Source organism: Symphalangus syndactylus, chromosome 3 (assembly GCF_028878055.3).
Source record: "Symphalangus syndactylus isolate Jambi chromosome 3, NHGRI_mSymSyn1-v2.1_pri, whole genome shotgun sequence".
In the NCBI taxonomy this organism is placed as follows: domain Eukaryota; kingdom Metazoa; phylum Chordata; class Mammalia; order Primates; family Hylobatidae; genus Symphalangus; species Symphalangus syndactylus.
Window position 1 is genome coordinate 30,166,535 of NC_072425.2, and position 9,928 is coordinate 30,176,462.

Below are 9,928 nucleotides of genomic sequence, written 5' to 3' on the forward strand. Positions count from 1 at the left end.
AATGGCAAAGAGGCCGCTTGTGTCAAAAGTCGTGAAAATGTTATGTATGTCCTTTGACCTCACTATTTTATTTCTAGGAATACATCCAAAAAAGGAGAAGAAAAACATAAATTTGCACAAATATTACCTGCAAAGATACTCCTTATAGCATTACTCATTACAACAAAAAGAAAAATATTGGAAGCCATCTAAAAACCCTACATCCAGGGAAATCATTAAATAAATTATGTCTTGTCTTTAGTCGAATATCATGCAGCTATGAAAACAAAAATATTTAATAACAGGAAAGAGTTTCATGATATAATAGGTGATTAAGGGGGGTTATAAAATAGTTTATACAGTATTTGAAATTGCATATATTCATATTTGTTTGATAAAATGTAAGCATATATGTCAAAACATTCAGTGTAGGCTGTCTCTAGGTGCACAACTACAGGAGACTATACTTTGCTCCTTACTTATCTGTAAATTCTAAAGTTTCTACAATAAACATTCATTACTTTTGACATGATTTTTTAAACAATAAACTTTTTAATGCAATTTTTATTACCCTATTATGAAGATTGAAAATCTATCAAGAAAAGTTTCTCTAAAGTGTTCTAAGAAACTAAAAAAAAAAGAAATTATTCTAGTGGGTCTTCTCAGCCTACTCTCAGTTATTTTATTCACTAATTCATTTATGTATTCTTCCAATCTCTACACACCCATAGTGACTGGATTACAGACACAATTCCAGTGGGATTTCTGTCGCAATGAGCTCCCAGGTTAGTGCTAATCTGAGAACTCAGGACAATAGAGGCAGAATCAAAGAAAGTCATCTGCTGGGAGGGAAAAGGTGAACACATGGGGACGATCACAGAGAAGAGCCCAGCCTGAGCCTATTACAAGGAACAGCCAGTGTAGGAGACAGCCTGGTGGAGAAAAGCAAGTAGCAGAGGGCAGTCCAGGCAGAGGGCCCAGCTTGGGCAAAAGCAAGAAGGCATGAAAGTACAGGCACACGTTAATTGACATGGCCAGGACATGGGGCGACTTTAAGGGAATAGCTAAAGAAAGCTGGTTTGGTCAAGATCTGGTTTGGCATTTTTCTTAATTTGTAAAAAGAAGTAATGAAGCCATGCAGAGTTCTTGCCACCCCATTCATGTTTGATGATAGAATGACCCTGATAGTTCTTTTTGTTTTTTTTGTTTGTTTTGTTTTTTGTTTTTTGTTTTTGAGACAGAGTCTCGCTCTTTGTCCAGGCTGGAGTGCAGTGGCACGATTTCAGCTCACTGCAAGCTCCACCTCCTGGGTTCACGCCATTCTCCTGCCTCAGCCTCCCAAGTAGCTGGGACTACAGGCGTCCACCACCACACCCAGCTAATTTTTTGTATTTTTAGTAGAGACGGGGTTTCACTGTGTTAGCCAAGTTGGTCTCGATCTCCTGACCTCGTGATCCACCTGCCTCGGCCTCCCAAAGTGCTGGGATTACAGGCATGAGCCACTGCACCCAGCCTGATACTTCTAAATATAGTAGACTGGCCCCTCTGCCCTGAGCTGATGGCTACAATGACTTTCAGAAAAGAGCCAAGGAAGCCTAAGAGGTCTGAATTTCAGTAGAAACTGGATGGGCCGGTTGCCCCTGGGGGTTCCTTCTTTCTTGTAAATGTTAAAGGCATAAAACTTTCTCTCTTGTTAAACATTGTACACACCCCAGTGTCAGCCACTCTGCCGAAAAGATAAAAAACCACAAATAGAATTTTTGGCAGAGCAGTATTGCGTTGAATGAAGAACTGTTGCACAACACTCCTTCCTTACCCTCCCCTCCTTACACAACATACACATTTTTACTTTGAGCAGGGAGAAGGTCAGGGGGAGGGGGGAGATTAAAATTGGAACAAGAAATGAAAGCGGGCTGCAAGAAGAAATGTCTGAAATTTCTCAATCAAGAGGGAGAAGCATCTCCCAATAAGGACCAAACATCTGCAGAGCCTTCCCGTCTATTTCTCTTGAGGTTCATCCCTGTGGTCAGAACCCAAAGAATAACCTCCCTTGCCCTTCTGCATCTATCCTTTGACTGTCCATGATGTGCCAGGCACTGTGTCCAGCCAACGATCTCTCCAGTAAGGACTCTGGGAAAATTCAGAGAAGAATTTCCAAAACCTCCAGCTGCAAACAGTGGTTAGGTTACTAACCAGCACATTAACGATTCAAAAGTGATGAATGATAATCAAATCTACCCCTTTACTCAGCTCTTACTATATACCAAGCACGGTGCTGGGTGGTCTACAAGTTTATCTCATTTAATCCTCAAAACAATGCATGCATCAGGGTCTATTATTATTGTCCCCACTTTAAGATTTAAAAAAATCTCAGGCTGGGAAATGTTAACCCCAGTTTATTCAAGGCTAGTGAGTGGCAGACCTAGGATAGTTATCACCTCCCCACCCCTGCTGCCTCCCCTCTCCTCCTCCATTCCAATCTGTTTTCTGGTCTGACTGAGCAATTTGTATTTTCCTGAAGGGACCAGGCATCCACTTCCTCTGCGCCTTTGTTCAAGATATGGTTCTCACTCAGAGAGCCCTGCTCTTCTTCCCCTTGATTAGCTGGCGGTCTCCACTATCTCTTACCCATCAGCTCAACTGTAACTTCCTCCAGGAAACCCTCCTAGACCTCAAAGGCTTCAGATTACATTACATTCAACACAGGGATCCCCTTGTCCTTTTCTGAATGTAACATAACCATGCTTATCTCTAGGCTTTTTGGACATGGTTTCCCTTCCACTTAAAATGGTCTTCATTCACATGTACACACATGCACACACATATATACATGCTTGTTCACATGCATGAACAAAAACACCTCTTTCCTCTAATCCCTCTCATCCTTCAGGTAGCATAGAAGTCAACAACTCTGAGAATCCTGGTCTGAACCATTCCCACAGCCCACCCCCTCAAGAGGGAGATGCCTCTCCTCCTCAGCCCTGCAGGACACAATGCTTCCTACGAATCATACTCTTCACACTGTTTTGTCATTGTTTCCACGTCACAATTAAACTTCTTCAGGGGAGCAAATGCCTCTTGCCTCAGAGCCAAGCACATAATAAGTACTCCGTAACTATTTTTTGAATAAATGAATGCTTACCCTGACTACTTCCTTCTTGTCTGTGCCACTCAAATGTGGAAATAATTATGTGCCCCAGTGTCTTGACTAGGCTTTGGTTGATATTTTCATTGTAACCAGAGATCCCATGCTTCTGTGACAAGAAATGAAGAATTCTGGAAGAATAAAAACAAATCCTTGCCATAAGTGTTTTTGAGAACAAACCGCATTGGGGTACGTAATATCATTTTTCCAAAGGTAAGAAGTAACTTGTGGTTGAGGAAGGGAAGCATTAGTTAAGAGGGGGAAACATTTTACTGAAAATCAAGGCTCTCGTCCTATATCCAAACATTATGAAAATGAGTCATTTATTTGTAAGGAACTCTCACATTAGATACTTTCTTTTTTAAAAGTGACTTTATTTAATTTAAAAAGTCTATATTCAGATAGGTCATTCCTACCTCTATTCTTACCTACTCCATTCCATTCCCAAAGCCTCATATTGGTAAAAAGTTATATAACTTCCTTTAGCGTCTGTCCAGTGTTTCTTTAATGTAAATATAAGCATAAATTTATTTGTTGGTCCCCACTCAACCCTTTTTTTTAATTTTCTTAACTTTTAGGTTCAGGGGGTACATGTACAGATGTGTTCTGGGTAAATTGTGTGTCACTGGGGTTTGGTATACAAATGATTTCATCACCCACGTAGTGCGCATGGTACCCAATAGGTAGTGTCCCTCCTCAAGTAGTTCCCTGTGTCTACTGTTCCCTTCATTTTTTTTCTTTGTTCACAAAAGACTTTATTATCTAGTGGTACATACTGAGAACATACAGAAATCTGCATGGCCCACTTCACATGCAGTAGAACAATCTTCACTTTACAAGGAGTGTCAACTGTTTTATACAATAGACAACACTTTAAAGTCACATTCTTAAAGAAAACCTTCATTTACAAAAGAAATAAAAAGTAAAGCAGCAATTATTGCTTTTAAAAAGCAGCTGCTTTGTTCAACAGCAGAAGGTTTATGCCTGTATTGAAAGACAACATGATCACAGATGATGAAAACAATGAGCAAATGAAAACACTTTTACCATAAAGCAGTACACTTTCAAAATGACATACACATACTTAAAAATTTCATTACCCTGTCTGTCTAACCTTTAAATATGAGGACTTTCAGAATTAGGCCTCAACATTTGCAATTAGTAAATGAAAACTATGCAGTGTTTCTGTGTCACTAGGAACTGTATTTAATAAAATGTATATACAGTCTATAGCAAGTTGATTTTTTAAAAGTAAAGTTAATAAGAAACAGTACACTGAAGGCACTCTGTCCATCAAGCGTGTTCTCTTCCAATTTTTAAAAAAAACAAAACCAAAATCAATTATCACACATGCTAGGAATTCTGCCACAAAACTAACATTCCTCATTTGTCAGTTGTTCCAATAAAATGACATCTTAAAACACCAGAGATGTTGACGGTTTAGCTTACCTTTAGTGTAGTGAATGCTATACACAACCTGCTTCTTTTTTTTAATTTTATTTTACTTGAAGTCTGGGATATATATGCAGAAAGTGCAGGTTTGTTACACAGGTATACATGTGCCATGGTGGTTTGCTGCACCTATCAACCTATCATCTAGGTTTTAAGCCCCACATGCATTAGGTATTTGTCCTAGTGCTCTCCCTCCCCTTGCCCCCCACTCCCCAACAGGCCACAGTCTGTGATGTTCCCTTCCCTGTGTCCATGTGTTCTCACTGTTCAGCTCCCACTTATGAGTGAGAACATGTGGTATTTGGTTTTCTGTTCCTGTGTTATTTTGCTAAGAATGATGGCTTCCAGCTTCATCCATGTCCCTGCAAAGGACAAGGACTCATTCTTTTTTATGGCTGCATAGTATTCTATGGTGTATATGTGCCACATTTTCTTTAAGGAGACCCTGCAGGCAGGCTCAAGAAGGAACAGACCCCTTTTGGCACTGACTACATCAACAGCATGCTGCTGTGGCCTGCACACACACACCTAGGAAAATGGGAATATAAACAGCATTTATGCGGGCCATTTTATCTGAAGACCAAAATGAAGCCAAGTCCGCTAAAAACAAATCAACCACCTAATATTACTACTCATTTTATAACAGATGCTTTTGTCTTTAATGTGAACTGCAACCATATACATTAGCACTGTAATTTTGTGCAGTCTTGGCAATTTAAAATAGTTCTATGGTGAAATTTCACATAAGACACAAAACAGATTAACTGACATTTCTAAAAGAAACTCAAATATATCATGCTTCCTCAAATTTGCTGGAGAAATATTTATACGTTTATATTCATTAATAAAGTGCTGTGAAATTTCTTCATTCTCTGTATTTACTCAAACCCTTAGAGTTTCTTCATCTTGCTTAAATTTTTTCCTGGATGAAGGCATGCTGCAGGGCCTGGTTGATGCTAATTCATTTAGCTAGGCCCAACATTAGAATCTGGTCCAACAAGTCCTTTAGCTGGTATACTTTCTTACGTTGGTCTTCAGGAAGTGTCTGGCACCCAATCAAGTTGGCCAATAGGTCCTTAGTTGGATTAATTGTGCTCATAACAGTAACTTTCTCCCTGTCTGTTACTTTATCAACTTCTATGTAAATGAAGTTGAGATTCTGATCAAAATGCTGATCTTTGAATACACCTTTTGAATCATCTCATTTGGCATCTTTCCTTTGAGATTCATCACAAGCTTCAACATATAGTTATTGGTTTTGCCAGGAAATAAAATTTTTCCAGTATAGAGTTTGTATAAGGTGCAACCTACTGACCACATATCTATACCATAGTCACAGCATTTACCTATAATGATTTCAAGAGCACGATAAAATCTACTGACAAGATAAGGTGTAATGTCATTATCTGCAACATGTGAAGCCAACCCCAAATTGCAAAGCTTTAAAATAGTTTTTGATGATTAACCAGGATACTATCTGGCTTGTTGTCTGCATGTAGGATATCACATCTTTTAAGGAGTTTCAATGCCAGGAAAAACTGCTGACTATGGGATCTTACAGCTTTAATATGAAAACCAATATCTTTATCATATTTTTTTTAACATCTCTCATAAGTTCATACTGAGAGGCTCGAATATGAGACAGAGATGCTGTTTGTGATAGAAGCGCCTGAAGAGTCGCAGACAATGAAGTTTGTCATCAGGATCAGCATCAAATTCTCTCAAGAACTCTAGTTCTTTTAAACAAGTCTTTTGCATGAGCTCATTGTCTCTGATGACCTTTACAGCCACTTCTTGGTTGGCTCTTGCATTAACTGTGGCTCATAAAACATTACTGAACACACCTTGCCCGGTGTAGCCATACACATTGTAACATTTATCCAGGACTTCACTTATGTGCACATGATAATAGCCTTCTGCATCCGTCCAGTTATCTCTGAGGTTGGGATTCTCTTTGAATCTTATCCATTGCCAGCAACCCAAAGACAAGCACAATCAAAATAGTCAGCAAACATCATCAGATTCTGTAAAACCTATCAAGTGCCAACAACTTCTTCTGAGATGAACTATTATTCTCTTCAACTGTCATTAGATTGTGCTTGGCTTTCACTGAGGCCTGAAATGTATCAACATTTTCCCGTTCATACTCTTTAACATCAGCAGCTACTCACTCCAGAATGTCATCTGGAGAAGGTGATCATGTTTTCATACTGCTCTGGGGGATGCTTGGTTCAGATGACACAGACATATTGCTATCTTCAGCAAGATATTTATATTTCTGAACAATTGCCTGCCTTTGGATTCTTCCCTGTTCTATTAGGGCTTCTTCATCTTCTTCCCCCACATCAAAATCTTCAAGGTTATCATCAGACGAAGATTCCTGCTCAACTTTCATGCCTTCAGAAACACTTCCTTTAAATTTATCTTCCTTTACTTTGCTTCTGCTCCTTCATCTACGACCGCCCCATGATCGAGAACACCTTCTCAAGCGTGATCTGCTCCTCCAACCTCTGTCCCTTTTCCGAGGAGACCTGCTTCTTCTTCTTGGAGACCTGATTTTTGTGTTACGCCTGAGTGGGGAACGAGACCTCTTTTTAATGGGAGATCTACTTCTTCAGGTAGGAGACCACCTATTAATGGGGCTGGCGTCTTTTGATCTTTCACATCTATTGAGGATATCATCTTGAGGTTGTGTTCTTGAAGAAGAAAGTCATCTTCTCTCTGGTTCTCTTCATTTTCCTTCTAAGGATTGGCTCAGCTCTTCTACCAGGAAACAGTGTTTGAGAGGGAGATTTGCTCTGTTTAGATCTTCTATCATTTAAAAGAGGAGACCTACTTCTTCTTGATTTACCACGTGGTTTTTTTTTGTTTGTTTTTATTTTATTTTATTTTATTTTTTTTACTCAGATAATATTTAATTGTACATACTTGCAAAAATCCATTTGCACATTTATATAACTATTTTGGATCCCATTACCCATTAAAAACTAACATTTTGAACAATTGATAAAATTTAAGTTAGTACTTATTGAATTACAGACACTTAGAAATCTGACATACTTACATTGTCTTATTTAATATACACAGCCATGTCACAAGGTAGATACCATCATTATCCCCATTTTATGGATGAAGGCACTGAGCACTGGGATAGTTAAGTGATTTGCCGAAGGTAAGTGGAAGATTATGGATTAAAACTTGGGACTGTATAATTCCAGATCATGTGCTCTTAAACAGTACCCTAAAACTTAAAGTATATTAATAATAAAATTTAAAAAATAAAATAAAAAATAAAGAAGAAAAGGAAAAAAAAACTAATTGCATTTAAGAATGTCCTTTTTGGAGCATTAAACATTTTTTTTTCAAGTTTAAACTTTAAAAAAAAATTATATGATATTGCCCTTTTACTTTATTTTTTATTTTTTTTTTATTATTATTATACTTAAGGTTTTAAGGTACATGTGCACAATGTGCAGGTTTGTTACATATGTATCCATGTGCCATGTTGTTTTGCTGCACCCATTAACTCATCATTTAGCATTAGGTATATCTCCTAATGCTGTCCGTCCCCACTCCCCCCACCCCACAACAGTCCCTGGAGTGTTTGAAGACAAACTTCTTTTAGGACTACAACCAGGTCTTCCACTGGGTGATCTATTTTCTTTCCCAGATGAAGTATCTTTAGAGGGAGATCTAATTGGGTCCTTTTCTTTATCAGCTTCAGACTGTGTTGATTTTCTCTTTTTGGACTGTGACCTTCTGTCTTTGGATTTACCTCTTAAAACAGCTGGGGATCTGGATTTTTTACCTTGATCGTGACTTCTACTTTCATTTATAATTGGGGACTTGTCTTGTTTTTTGATTTACTTTTATCTTCAGTTTTAACCTTATCATCAGTAGGAGATCTGGCCTTACTAATTTTCTCTTAAGATCACCTTCTAAGGGTAGGGGATTTTAATTCTCTTGCTTGATCTTGAGACTTACTTCTTTTGATGGGCTTTTAGACTTTTTCCTCTCCTTTGACTTGCTCCTAGTTGTTTTCTCTTTAACGGTTTCAATACCTCCCTTACTTTTCTTATCAGACCTATGTCTACTCCATTCTTTGGATCTGCTTTTACATCGTTTTTTGTAGTATTTTTATTGTCCACAAGTTCAAGTTTCCCCTTTGTAATTGAAGATCTAGTACTAGATCTATTTCCATTTCTTGTCTTTCATGAATCTCCCCCTCTTCTTCAGATCCAGACTCATAATCTTGTAAAATGAACCCCATACCAGATTGGACCTTTCCTTCCATTAACTCATTATCAAGTTCAGCCTTAATCAAGGCTCTCTGTTTTTCCAAGTCTTCTAGCAAAGCTAAATCATCAAGTTTAGTTCTTTTTGCGGGAGACATTCCCTCTTTATCAGAAGCATCCGTAACCTCTTTTCTTTTGTGTTTCTTATGTTTATGCTTATGTTTATGTTTTTTATCCTTGTCTTCTGAGGAATGTTTATGTTTATGTTTACTTCTGTGTTTATACTTTTTTAAATTTATTTTGTTCTTATTTTGAAATTGGTCTTCTGATACTTCTCCATTTTCTTCAGGTATTCTCTTTTCAGAATTATCAGCATCTTTCATCTCTGGCTGTTCCTGCAGCCAGTGGGTCTCCATGGCGGCCATCTTGAACTTCCTGACTCTGCCGATGGCTGTGGTGGTGGCTCCCCGGACGGTGAAAGGCAGTGGAAGTGGAAGAAGAAGGAAAAGAGCTGCCGCACATGTGCCTATTGTTCCCTTCTTTGTGTTCATGTGTGCTCAATGTTTAGCTCCCCCTTATGAATGAGAATAGGCAGTATTTGGTTTTCTGTTGTGCATTAGTTCACTTAGGATCATCGCTTCCAGCTGCATCCATGTTGCTGCAAAGACCATGATTTTCTTTTTTATGGCTTCATAGTGTTCCATGTTGTATATGTACTACATTTTCTTTATCCGGTCTAGGTTGAATCCATGTCTTTGCTTTTGTAAATAGTATTGCAATAAATATATGGGTGCATGTGTCTTTTTGGTAGAATGAATTATTTTCCTTTGGCTATATACCCAATAATAGGACTGCCAGGTCAAATGGTAGTTCTTAGTTCTTTGAGACATCTCCAAACTACTTTCCACAGTGGCTAGATTAATTTACATTCCCACCAGCAGTGTATAATTGTTCCCTTTTCTCTGCAACCTTGCTAACATCTGTTGTTTCTTGACTTTTTAATACTCGTCATTCTGACTGGTGTGAGATGGTATCTCATTGTGGTTTTGATTTGCATTTCTCTAATGATCAATGTTGTTGAGCATTTTTTCATATACTTGTTGCCACATGTACGTCT

The 9,928-nt window shown here is 38.3% G+C and overlaps 1 pseudogene; it reads right to left on the reverse strand.

Moving 5' to 3' along the window:
- Positions 1-5,386: 5,386 nt before the first annotated feature.
- Positions 5,387-9,261, reverse strand: LOC129478975 (serine/threonine-protein kinase PRP4 homolog; annotated as a pseudogene).
- Between the last annotated feature and the right edge of the window lie 667 nt (positions 9,262-9,928).